Source organism: Panthera pardus, unplaced genomic scaffold, assembly GCF_024362965.1.
Source record: "Panthera pardus isolate Hobbes unplaced genomic scaffold, ASM2436296v1 HiC_scaffold_4, whole genome shotgun sequence".
In the NCBI taxonomy this organism is placed as follows: Eukaryota; Metazoa; Chordata; class Mammalia; order Carnivora; family Felidae; genus Panthera; species Panthera pardus.
This window is the reverse complement of record NW_026526969.1, coordinates 6,649,148-6,662,409: the sequence shown is the minus strand read 5'-3', so window position 1 is coordinate 6,662,409 and position 13,262 is coordinate 6,649,148. Positions and strand designations below refer to the sequence as shown.

Here is a 13,262-nt window from a genome sequence, read left to right as displayed (position 1 = left end):
CTCACGGTTCATGAGTTTGAGCCCCGTGTCAGGCTCTGTGCCGATAGCTCAGAGCCTGACCTGGAGCCCGGAGCCGGCTTCAGTTTCTGCGTCTCCCTCTCTCTCTGCCCCTCCCCTGCTCACACCCTGTCTCCGTGTCTCTCAAAACTAAACGTTAAAAAAATAAATGCAATGAAATTAGTCTGTACTAGATAGAACGGGGACCCCAGGGCAAGCGTGGCCATATGTTTCGGGTTGAGGAAGGGTTCACAGAGGTGGTGATGCTCAGGTAGAATCTTAGAACATAAGTAGGTTTTCCCCATGTGAGTAAAGGCATTTCATGCAGAAGCATACATCATTGTGGCAGGTAGTTTAGCGTCCACATAATCTGTGTCATGTCTTCAGGTGGATTGAGATTGTACGCTTAGAGAGGCACACAAGACAGACTCTAACCTAATTTACGAGGTTATGATTCTGGTTTTATCTCTTACCATTTGCATACAGATATTTATAATTTTGCCTGATGGAAAGTATTAATACTTGCACAGTGATACACAGTAACCATTTGAAAGACAAACTTCATGGATCTGACTCTGCAGACAAGACCAGCAGCCGTACACGCATTCAGTCCCAAGTAGAAGGTGAGAAAAGACCCACTGAGTCACTGATCTGAATGGAGGATGAAGGCAAGGAGTACGGGGTAGCAGATGCCTAAGTGACAGCAACTTGAGATTTTACTGTGGACGTGCCGGATCTCCCCGTAGCTGCCGGGCTGCTGATACACCTGTGCGGTCTCCATTTTTAGCTGCCTCGAGCATCTGTTAGAGGCAGAGCTGTTTTCTCCAGATTTCCATTGCTCTGTCTGGATACAACTTGGCCAGATTCCATTTTATCTTCCATGTGGGGGCCTCTGGGGTGGGATGGCAGCTAAACCGGGCAGCTTTCCCCGCACTGTCACCGGTCTGCTGCTGTCCTCTCGAGCTTCTCTTTTCCTAGGACACTGCTGCCTGGAGGCTGCTGCTAATATCGGGGGCAGCACAGAGGGCCTGGCCCAGAGCCCTCGGAATCTCCCCTGTGTATCTTCCTTCCGCACCACTTTTTCCTGCCTCTGCTTTCATCACAGCCTCTCTTTGGACTGCAGCCTCTCACATTCCTCCACCTGAAACTCTTCCCCAGGCTCCTCTTAGCCCCTGGCCCCCTCTGCCTAGGACAAGACTTCCTCACTGAGGCCTTTGCTGGCTGACCTCTTCGGCTAAGTTGTGCCCCCACCGCCCATCCTATGCTGTCACGACAGCCTGGGGCAGATTGTATTCTGCCCCAGAATACAGATATTACTTCGTGCCACACAAGATACAGCACCCCGCGTGCTCTTCTTACCATATCTCCCACCCCGCGTGTTCTTCTTACCATATAACCTTACTGCTGCTCCCGTCACATGATGGTGGCAGTACGTCTCTTCCCCTAGAACCTGTGCACATCTTTGAGATTGCCTTGACCAAATACAGGAGGACAGAAGTGATACCGTGGTACTTCTCAGGCTAGATCATCAAAATGCCATGCACGTCTACCTTTCTCGCCAGGAGTGCTCACCAGGAGTACGGCCAAGCTGCCGCACTCTGCGGAAGCTCAAACTAACCAATAGGGAGAGACGACAGGCAGAAGCAGCATGTAGCTGTAACGGCCCACGGTTCAGCAGAGGTCCCAGCTGATGCCGGCACCAGCCTCTCGTATGTGAGCTGAGATACCTCTAGATGATTCCAGCCGCCTACCGTCAGCCGCCCCTAGCCTTTGAGTCTTCCTAGCTGAGTTCCCAGACATGGTAGAGCAGAAACAAGCCAGTCCCCTGGAATCACAGAATCCCTGAGGATCATAAAATGAGTGTTTTATAACCACTACATATTCTGTTGGTTTCTTACGCTATTAGTAACTGAAGGAATCCTTTTCTTTTCTACTTCTGTACTTTTCGGTGCATTTCTTTTGGTTTAATGTATGCTCCTTGAGGGCCGGTACTGTGTCTGTAGTGGTCATTGCTGTATCTTGTGTGGCACAAAGAAGGTGGCGGGTGCACAATAAATAATGAATTCATGAATAGGAGCTATGTGTTTCTTCTTTTGATGTGGGTAGACACGTTGGTGTCTGTATGTGCAAGCAGGCACACATGTGTTTCTGCTTCCAGGGTAGCTTCTGGCCTGTGGTTCTGTGCTTAACGTGTTAGTCCCTCCCTCCCCAGGCATCTCCTCTCCCTCCCCACCCTGACTGATCTGTTGGTGTGAGACGTACTTGATTGTTTCTGCCACCTGGTTTTTTTTACTTGACAGGTGGTGCCTGTAAATGTTCACATCACCACTGCAGGGACAAGGGGAGAAAAGGTGAAGAGATAGGAGGCTAGGAGTTCCAGAGACAAACTTGACCCATTTCATAATTTAGTCAATGACAGTCTTGAGAGAATAAATACGAACCTTAGGTTACGTGGTATTTTGTCCTTCAGGGCTGGTCGCAGGTAGTGTGGACTGTGGGGTTAACAGCCATTTTGGAAAAGCTTCAGCCTGCCCTCTAGTGGGAAGTAGCGCAATCCTGCTGTAAGTAGGGAAGTAGTAAGATCCTACTATATTCCACTCCCAGGCAACCTGGATCTCGGAACAAAGAAATTAGAGTGTAGGGGCCAGTTCTGTCTTGCTGACGATAATCGGGGCCTACGACATCATCTGGCATTTAGTAGGAGCTCCACTAAGATTTCTTGAACAGACTAAACAACGTGCACTGCTTATGAATGCCAGCACATTTCTCAAGAGCCTCCTGTGTTTAAGACATTAAACCAAGCACTGTAGATGATAGAAATCAGGGCCAGGTAGTTAATATTTTGGGCGTAGAGGCCATATGGTCTGTGTCCTACTCAACTCTGCTGTTGTGGTAGGAAAGCAGCCATAGACAATACATAACCTAATGAGCGTGTCTCTGTTTTAGTGAAATTTTATTTACAGAAACAGGTGGCCTGCTTGCAGGCCATAGTTTGCTAATCCCAATATAAATAATAGTATAAATAATAAAAATGGGGATGTTTCTAGTTGGCTTCACCAGTAACTCCCATTGCCAAATCCCCTAGATCCTTTAAAAATGTTTTTTTTAGGGGCGCCTGGGTGGCTCAGTCGGTTGAGCTTCTGACTTCGGCTCAGGTCATGATCTCACGGTCTGTGTGTTCGAGCCCCGCGTCAGGCTCTGTGCTGACAGCTCAGAGCCTGGAGCCTGCTTCGGATTCTGTGTCTCCCTCTCTCTCTGCCCCTCCCCTGCTCATGCTCTGTCTCTCTCTGTCTCAAAAATAAATAAAAACATTAAAAAAAAAATTTTTTTTTTAATGTTTTTTTTAGTATGAAGTATTTCAAATCTCAGAAATGTACAGAGGACAATATAATGAATACCTCATTCATCTATCACCCAGATGTACCAAATGTTCATATTTTGCCATGTTTCAAATCTTGAAAAATAACGATACATTATAGGTACAATCGAAATTCCTTTGTGTAGGCCAACTGGATGCCATTCTCTTGTTTCTCTTCCTGTCCGGAAGTGAACATAATGTTGAAGTTTTGTGTTTTCTTCCCATGCATGCAGTTACGTTCTTAATATATATGTAGGTATTCATATTAGGTATATTATTGTTTAGCATCCTTTAACTTTGCATGCATCGTTATGCCACTTTGCTTTTCCACTTACCATTGTTTTTGACATTTATCCATACGCTATGTGTACAACACTGAATTATTTTTAATGGGAAGTGCTTTTTGCACACTAAGAAATCTTGGCCTCTCCCAAGGTCACAAAGATTATCTCCTATGTTTCCTTCTATAAGTTTTATAGTTTTACCCTTTGTTAAATTTTCTGATCCATTTTTAACTAATTTCTACATCCATGTGGGGCTCGAACTCATGACCCCAAGATCAAGAGTCATATGCTCTACCAACTGAGGCATCCAAGTGCCCCTCTCTGATCCATTTTCAATTAATTTTTGTGTATGGTGTGAGGTAGGGGTTGAGATTAATTTTTCCCATATGGGTATCTTGTGTGGGCATTTTATAATATGTTTACAAATTCTATGATACTCCTGTCTTCAAAAGATAGAACCCAATTCTCTTCTCTTAGGTGTGGACTGTACTTAATGACTTGATCTTAATGAGTAGAATGTGATAGAAATGATGTTATGTGACCCAGGATTAAGGCATAAAAGGCATTTTGGCTTCCCCCTTGCTCTCTCTCCTTGATGATTCACCCTGTGGGAAGCCAGATGTCATCATGGAGAGGTCCACATGGTGAAGAACTAGGCCTTCTGCCAATGGCTGGCAAGGAACTGAGGCCTTCTCTAAATGCTAAGTGAGTGAGCTGTCTTGAAAGCAAATTCTATAGCACTAGTTGAGCCTCCGTGACTGCAGCCCTCACTGATGTCTTGACGCCCACCTCCTGGAAGATTCTGAGCCAGAACCACCTAGCTAAGCCACTCTCAAATTCCTGACTCACAGAAACTGTAAGATAAGAAATGTTTGTTGATTTAAGCCAGTAAATGGTGGGAAGCTATGCAGTAATACATAACTAATAGGTCCAATGTCCTAGCATCTTCCCCTTTGAATTACAATGGTGCCTGTATTGAACATCAGTTGACTACATATATATTAGTCTTTTTCCTGGATTCTCTATTCTGTTTCAGTAATCGATATGTCTGTGTTTATGCCAATAACATACTGCCTTGATTGCTGTGACTTTTACTATAGTCTTGAAGTCAGGTAGTGCAAGTCCTCCAACTTTGTTATTGTTATTTCTTTTGTCAAAATTGATTTGGCTATCCTGGGTTCTTTTGCATATCCATATATATTTGATTTTATTTATTTTTTTAATTTTTATTCATTCGTTTTTCGAGAGACAGAGAGAGACAGAGTGTGAGAGGGGAAGGGGCAGAGAGAGGGTGACACTGAATCCAAAGCAGGCTCCAGGCTCTGAGCTGTCAGCACAGAGCCCGACATGGAGCTCGAACCCACAAACCGTGAGATCATGATCTGAGCCGAAGTCGGACGCTTAACTGACCAAGCCACCAAGGGGCCCCTCCATATATATTTTAAATCAGTTAGTCCATGGGGCGCCTGGGTGGCTCAGTTAAGCGTCTTTGGCTGAGGTCATGATCTCATGTTTCGTGAGTTTGAGCCCCGCCTTGGGCTCTGTGCTGACAGCTCAGAGCCTGGAGCCTGCTTCGGATTCTGTGTCTCCCTCTCTCTCTGCACCTCCCCCGCTTGCACTCTGCCTCTCGCTTTCTCAAAAATAAATAATCAGTCCATTTTTACAAGAAAAAAAACCTACTGGGATTTTCATTGGTATTGCACCAAATCGATAGTTCAACATGAAGATAGTGGCTATCTTAGCAATATTGAATCTTCTAACACATGAACATATATCTCTCCATTTATTTAGATCTTCTTAAATTTCTCTCAAAAACACTTTGCAGATTTGTGTGATGTTTTAGTATAGAGGTCTGGTACATATTTTGTTAAATTTATTGCTGTTTTTCAAGTTTCTATGCTATTGTAATTGGTATTGTATTTTTAAGTATAAAATTTTAATTATTGCTAAAATTGATTTTTATATATTGACACTGTTTTCATGTACTTTTGCTCAGTTCACTCATTAGCTCTAGCAGTTCTTTTGTAGATTGGGTAGGATTTTCTTTGAACACAAATCATTTTCTCTGCAAATAAGGAACACCTTTGCTTCTTCCTGTCCAATTTGTATGTCATTGCGTTCTTTTTCTTGCCTTGATTGCCCTGGTAATGTTGGATAGAACTGATGAGAGTGGACATCCTTAACTTGTCCCAGTCTTTCCTCATTAAGTGTAGGCTTAATTAAGTGTACAGCTCATTAGCTGTAGGCTTTCTAACATGTCCTTTATTAGGTTGAGGAAGTTCCTTTTTTTCCCTAGCTCACTGGGAAATATTTTTACTTCATCATAAATGGGTGTTGAATTTTGTCCATTGCTTTTTACTGACTGGATCCTCTGTCTTTTAATTGGAGTGCTTCTACCATTAACTTTAATGTAATTATTGACATGTTAGGTTTGCTTTTATCCTCTTGCTGTTTGGGATTTGCTCTTTGTTCCTGTTTCCCTCTCAGTTCTGCATTCTTTTGGATTAATCCGGTACTTTTTGTTATTCCATTGTCTCCTTTGTTGACTTGTTAGCTTAATTCTTTGTTTTGCTACTTTAGTGATACTTTAAAGGTTTTCGTATTCATCTTTAACTCATCAGAGCCTACAAGTAATAGGTGGGCACATCATATACATGGCTTAAAAACCTTTTTTCCCCTGTCTCCCCATCTTAAAAACTTTTTAATATTATACTTTCATCCCTACCTTTATGGCCCCTTGTGCTATTGTTATTACGTATTTTACTATTACTCATGATACAAGCCCCTCAATACATTGTTATTGTTTTTCCCAGATTTATTGAGATATCATTGACATATTGACAAAGTTCAAGGTGTACAAATTGATGATTTGAAACATGTATATATTGTAAAATGATTACGATAAAGTTAGTTAATACCTCCATTCCCTCACATAATTACCATTTGTGTGTATGTGTGGTGATAATATGTCTTAACAAATTTCAAGTATACAATACAGTATTGTTAATTATAGTCATCATAATATACACTAGATCACCAGAACTTGTTCATCTTACGGCTGAAAGCTCTGACCAACATCTCCCCATTTTCCTCACCTTCCGGGCCCTGGCAATGACCATTCTATTCTCTGGGAGTTTGATTTTTTAATATTTATTTTTCTAGGTTTATTTATTTATTTTGAGAGAGAGAGTGCAGGCAGGGGAGAGGCAGGGAAAGAATCTCAAGCAAGCTCTGTATTGTCATCACAGAGCCCAGTGCGGGGCTCGAGCCCATGAAGTATGAGCTCTTGACCTGAGCTGAAAATCAAGAATCAGACGCTCAACCAACTGAGCCACCCAGGTGTCTGTCTATGAGTTTGATTTTTTTAGATTCCACATATAACTGTCTCTGACTTATTTCACTTAGTATAATTCCCTCAAGATCTAGCCATGTTGTCACTAAAAGCAGGATTTCTTTCTTTTCGTGGCTGAATAATATTTCCTTCCCTGTCCATACCACATTGTCTTTATGCAGTCACCTGTAGATGGACACTTGGGTTATTTCCATGGCTTGGTTATTCTAAAGAATGCTGCAGGGAATGAACATGGAGAAACAGCTCTCTTCAAGGTCATGATTTCATTTCCTTTGGATATACACCCAGAAGTGAGATTACTGGGATATATGGCAGTTCTGTTTTGTATGTTTTTGAGGAACTGCCAAACTGTCTTCCACAGCAGTATTTGAGGGTTCTAATTTCTCTATATCCTCACCAACACTTACTTTCCTTTTATTATTATTATTATTATTATTATTATTATTATTATTTATAGTCATCTTAGTAGGTGTGAAATGGTATCTCATTGTGTTTTCATTTACATTTCCCTATGACTAATGGTACTGCTTTCATGTCCTTGTTGGCCATTTGTGTCTCTTTGGAGAAATATCTGTATGAGTCCTTTGCTTATTTTTTAATTGCACTATTCCTTTTGTTGTTGTTGACTTGCAGAGATTTGCTGTATATTCTGGATGTTAAACTCTGATCAAGTACCTGATCTGCAAATATTTTCTCCCATTCTGTGGACCGGCTTTGCACATTCTTGATAATCCTCTTTGATGCACAGGGTTTTTTGTTTGTTTGTTTGTTTGTTTATCTTGTTGAAGCCCAGTTTAGTTCTTCTTTTGTTGTAATGCTTTTGGTGTGAAAGCCAGTGTCATGAAGAATTTACCCCTTTGTTTTAGAAATTTTATGGTTTTAGCTTTCATATTTAGAATTGATTTCTTTTCAGTATTGTTTTTGCATATTTGGAACCCTTGCAGTTCCTTAGGAATTTGAGGATTGACTCTATTTCTGCAAAAAAAAAAAAAAAAAAAAAAGGCTACTGAAATTCGGATAGGGATTGCATTGAATCTGTAGATTGCTTTGGGTAGGATTGCCATCTTAACAATAAGTGTTCCAATCAATAGGGGTGTCTTTCTATTAGTTTAGGTCTTCTTTAATTTCTTTCAGCAATATTTTTTAGTTTTCAGTATGCAAATCTTTGGTAAAATTTATTCCTAGGTATTTTAGTATCTTAGATTTTACTGTAAATGGGATTATTTCCCCAGGTTTTTTAAAATTATTTATTGCTGATGTATACAAACAAAATTTAACACAATTGATTTTTGTGAGATCTTATATTCTACAACTTTGTTGATTTTATTAGCTCTAGTGACTCTTTTGTAAATTCTTTGGGATTTTCTGTATAGGATTGTGTCATCTACAAATAGAGATGGTGTGATTTCTTCCTTTGGAATTTGGGTGTCTTATTTCTTTTTCTAGTCTAGTATCTCTGGTTAGAACTTCCAGTTCATTGTTGAATAGCAGTGGCTAAAGGCTGCATCCTTGTTCTTTATTTTATGGATGCTTTCAGTCTTTCACCACTGAATATGCTATTAAATGTAAAGTTTTCATAAATACCTTTTGTCACCTTGAAGAATTTTCTATTTCTGCTTTATCATGACAAGATGTTGGATTTTGTCGAATGCCTTTTCTACATTAATGGAGATGAGTATGTGTTTTTCCTTTATTCTGTGAATGTGGTGTATTACACTGATTTTCATATATTGAACCAGCCATACATCCTTAGGATAAATCCCACTTGGTCATGATGTATATAATACTTTTTATATGCCAGATTTGGTTTGCTGGTATTTTGTTCAGGAGTTTTGCATCTCTTTTTTTTCCAAGTTTTTATTTAAATTCTAGTTAGTTAACACATATGGTAGCATCTATCTTCATAAAAGATATTGGTCTATAGTTTTCCTGTGATGTCTTTATCTGGTTTTGGTATCTGCCCTCTAGAATGACTCGCAAAGTGTTCCTCGTCTTCTGTTTTTTGGAGGAATTTGAGAATAGTTGGTGGTAATTTTTTAAAAAAGTTTATTGTATTTTGAGAGAGAGAATGCACGCAGGAGAAGGGCAGAGAGAGAGGTAGAGAGAAAATCCGAAGCAGTCTCCACACTGTCAGTGTGGAGCCCAATGAAGGGCTCAAGCTCATGAACCATGAGATCATGACCTGAGATAAAATCAAGAGTAGGACGCCTAACCGACTGAGCCACCTAGGCACCCCATTGGTAGTTCTTTAAGTATCCGGTAGAATTCACCAGTGAAGCCATCTGGTTCTTGTCTTTATTTGTTGGGAGGTTTTTGATTATTGATTCAGTCTTTTTACTTATTATAGGTCTACTGAGATTTCTGCTGCATCTTTAGTCAGTTTAGATAATTTGCATATTACTAGGAATTTGTCCATTTCATTTAGATTATCTCATTTGTTGGTGTACAGTTATTCATAGTATTCTCTTATAATCCTTTTTCATTTCCATAAGGTTGGTAGTGTTCCCACTTTCATTTCCGATTTTAGTTATTTGTGTCTTCTTTTTTTGTCAGCCTGTCTATAGGTTTGCACATTTTGTTGATATTTCCAAAGAACCAGCTTTTTGGTTTTTATTGATTGTTGTTTTCTATTCTGTACATTAATCTCCATTCTAATCATTATTTCCTTCTGATAGCTTTGCGCATAGTTTGCTTTTTTTTTCTAGTTCCCCATAGTATAAAGTTAGGTTATTGATTTGAAATCTTTCCTGATTTTAAAATGTAGGCATTTACAACTATACATTTCCTTATGAACACTGCCCTCACAGCATCCCACAGATTTAATTATGTTATCTTTTCATTTGAATTTGTCTTTTTAAATTTCCCTTGTGATTTCTTCTTTGACCCATTGTTCAAGAGTGTTAATTGTTTAAGAGTTTAATTTCCACCAACTTGTGCATTTTTTCAATTTTCCTTCTGTTATTGATTTCTACCTGTGTTCCTTTGTGGTCAGAGAAGATACATTGTATTATTAAAATCTTTTAAAATTTATGGAGACTTAGTTTGTAGTCTAACTTATGCCATATCCTGGAAAATATTCCATGTGTATTTAAGAAGGATATGTATTCTGCTGTTGTTGGGTACACTGTAGTTGTTTTATAGTATTGTTCAGGTGCTCTATTTCCCTGTTGAGCTTCTCTGTAGATAGTCTATCCATTGAAAATAGTACATTGACTGTTACTGTAGAACGGTCTGTTTCTTCCTTCAATTCCTTCAATTTTTTGCATCATATAATTCAGGGCACTATGTTTTTGTTGCATGTATGTTTATAATTGTTGTATCTTCTTGATAAAATTGGTCCTTTTATCAGTAGATAAGGTCTCTTTGTCTTATAATAGTTTCTTAGTCTTTTTTGTGTGGTATTAGTGTGGTTGCAACTCCCAGGTCTCTCTTGGTTACTGTTAGCATGAAATATTTTTCCTTTCCAATCTTTGATTCTCAACCTATTTGTATCTTTGCATCTAACATGAGTCTTTTGAAGACAGCACCTAGTTGGATCATGTTTTTTCTCCATTCTGCCGAACTGCCTTTTGACTGAGATTTTTTATTTATATTTAAAGCAGTGACTCATAAGGAAGGCTTTCTTTTCCTTTTTCCTATTTGTTTCCTGTATGTGTTATACTTTTTTTTTGTTCTTCATTTTTTCCCATTACTGCCTTCTTTTGTATTTAGTTACTTTTTTTTATAGTGAACCACTTTGATTCCCTCTCATTTCTTTTTGCAGGTATTTTAAAAATATTTTCTTTGTGGTCACCATGGAATTACATTCATCATCTTAAATGTATAACAGTCTAGTTTGAACTGATAACAACTTAAGCGCACAAAAATTCTGCTTCTATACAGCTCTGCCACCCATTATTGTTGTCACAAATTACATCACTATATATGGTGTGGCCAATAACACAGATTTACAATTACTTTTTATGCATTTGTCTTTCATGTAAGAAATAAAACATGGAACTACAAACCAAAATACAATAAGGTTTTTGTATATGCCCATTTAGAGATCTTTGTTTTTTCATACAGCTTTAAGTTACTCATATCCTTTCATTTCCATCAAAAGGACTTACTTTAGCATTTTTTGTTAAATGGGGGTTTTAGTGTTATCAAATTTCCACAGTTTTTGTAACTATGAATAAGTTAATTTCTTTTTAATTTTTGAAGGAAATTTTTCCTGGATATAAAATTCTTGGTTGACAAGTGCATTTGTTACCACTTAAAAAAAAATTGAGGTGTAAACATAGAACACTGTGTAAGTTTAAGGTGTACAGTGTGTTGATTTGATGTATTTGTATATTGCAATAAGATTACCACCATAGCTTTAGCTAAGACTACTGTCATGTCACATAATTAATACTTTTGGGTTGAGAACAATTAAGTACTAGGCTTTGAAGTTTATAATACAGTATTGTCGACTATAACCACTGTGTTGCGTGTTAGATCTCCAGAAGTCATTTTTCTCTTGGTTGCAAGTTTGTACACTTAAAATAACATCTCCTTGATTCCTCCACCCTCCAGCGTCTAGTAATCACCATTCTACTCTGTTTCTAGGAGTTTGGATTTTTTGGATTCCACATATAAGTAATATCATATAGTATTTGTCTTTCTCTGACTTATCTCACTTAGCATAATGTCCTAAGGGTGCATCCATGTTGTCTCAAGTGGCAGGATTTCCTTTTCTGATGGTAAATAGTATCCCATTGCATGCATATACCACATCTCTTTTATCCATCCTTCCACTGATGGGCACTCAGGTTGTTTCTACATCTTGGTTGTTGTAAATAATGCTGTAGTAAACATGGGAGTGCAGATATCTTTCAATGTATCATCTCTCTGCCTTCTGGTTTCAGGTGGTAAGTCAGCTGGTAATCTTACTGAGGATCTCTTGTACTTGACAAGTCACTTCTGTCTTGCTGCTTTCAAGACTCTGTCCTTTTTTTTTTTTTTTTTTTGCAGCTTCATGGTTGGTTTTGGCCAAACTTTTCACGTAGTATTCTGTACTTGCTTAACACACACTTAAATGGTCTTATTGGGGGAGGGGAAAGGGGAGGTTCTTGTAGATTCCCAAGGAAATGTCAGAAAGGCAAAATATGGCCAGCATTATCCATTTGCTTTTTTGGATTTATTGGGTGAATAGCACTTTCCTTACAATAAAAGCATCTGATCTCAGGTTTTACATACTGAGAACATGGAGATTTCAGTTTGAAGACACTCTGAAATCCTAAGAGTAGCATATCCCGACCACCCTCTAATAGCTAGCTTGTTTGTATAGGCAGAAGAATTCCACCTCTCCATTTTAGATGGCTAGATGTTTGTGGAAGGTCCTAGAATTGCTTGCCTCATTTACTGGGAAAAATCAAGATATAGGAAGTGACCTTTAGGGACACTTTTACTTGGAAAATTACAACACTAGTACACAAGTCAAGTCTTAAACACATTTAACATTTGCTTACTGAAAGCAATGTCATAAAGTCAAATAAGATTAACAGATTTTACTTTTTTCCCTCACAAGAACATAAAAATTATGGAAGGGAAACTTAACAGGAAACTTAAAAAAGGTAACACAATTTTTCCTTTTAGTAGTCCTTGGGTAGTTATGACAGAAAAGGTTCCACTGTTTTGTTTGTTTCTTTGAACGGGGATTTTGGTCCAAAGGTTTGTTTGCTTTTAATACCTGCTTCTGCCTCCCCCTCTATCAGATTGGCTTCCTCCACGGCCACCACCTCTTGGTGCTCCGCAGCTTGAACTGCTGTAGGAATCACGTGGAGGAGGGTACCCCCTTTCCATAGAAGGGGGAAGCCCTCTTGTCTGCCAACCCGATCACGACCACTTGAAGACTCTTTGTCTTTATACAGTTTGATTATAATGTATATTGGCGTGCATCTTTTTGAGCTCACTTTATTTGGAGTTTGTTGACTTCTTGGATCTGCTGACTAATATCTTTCACTAAATTTGGAAGGTTTTCACTATTACTTCTTCAAATATTCTTTCTGCCTTTCTCTGTCTCTTCTTTGAGACTCCCATAATGCATGTGTTCGTCTTCTTGTTTTTGTCCCACAGGGCTCTTAGTCTCTGTTTATTTTTTTCTCAATCTTTTTTCTTTCTGCTTCTCGAACTGGATAATTTCAGTCAAGTTCGGTGATTCTTCTGCCTGCTCACATCTGCTCTTGAAACCATCTAATGAATGTTTTATTTCAGTTAATGTGCTTTTAGCTCCAGAATTTTTTTGGTT

At 38.9% G+C, this 13,262-nt stretch overlaps 1 protein-coding gene across 1 annotated transcript in view; it reads left to right on the top strand.

The window, feature by feature from the left end:
• Nucleotides 1-501: 501 nt before the first annotated feature.
• Nucleotides 502-13,262, top strand: part of POM121C (POM121 transmembrane nucleoporin C) — a 45,718-nt gene continuing 32,957 nt past the window's right edge. The window contains exon 1 of the mRNA XM_019421651.2: nt 502-620. The gene's annotated coding sequence lies outside the window, so the exon portion shown is untranslated. The remainder of the gene's footprint in view (nt 621-13,262) is intronic.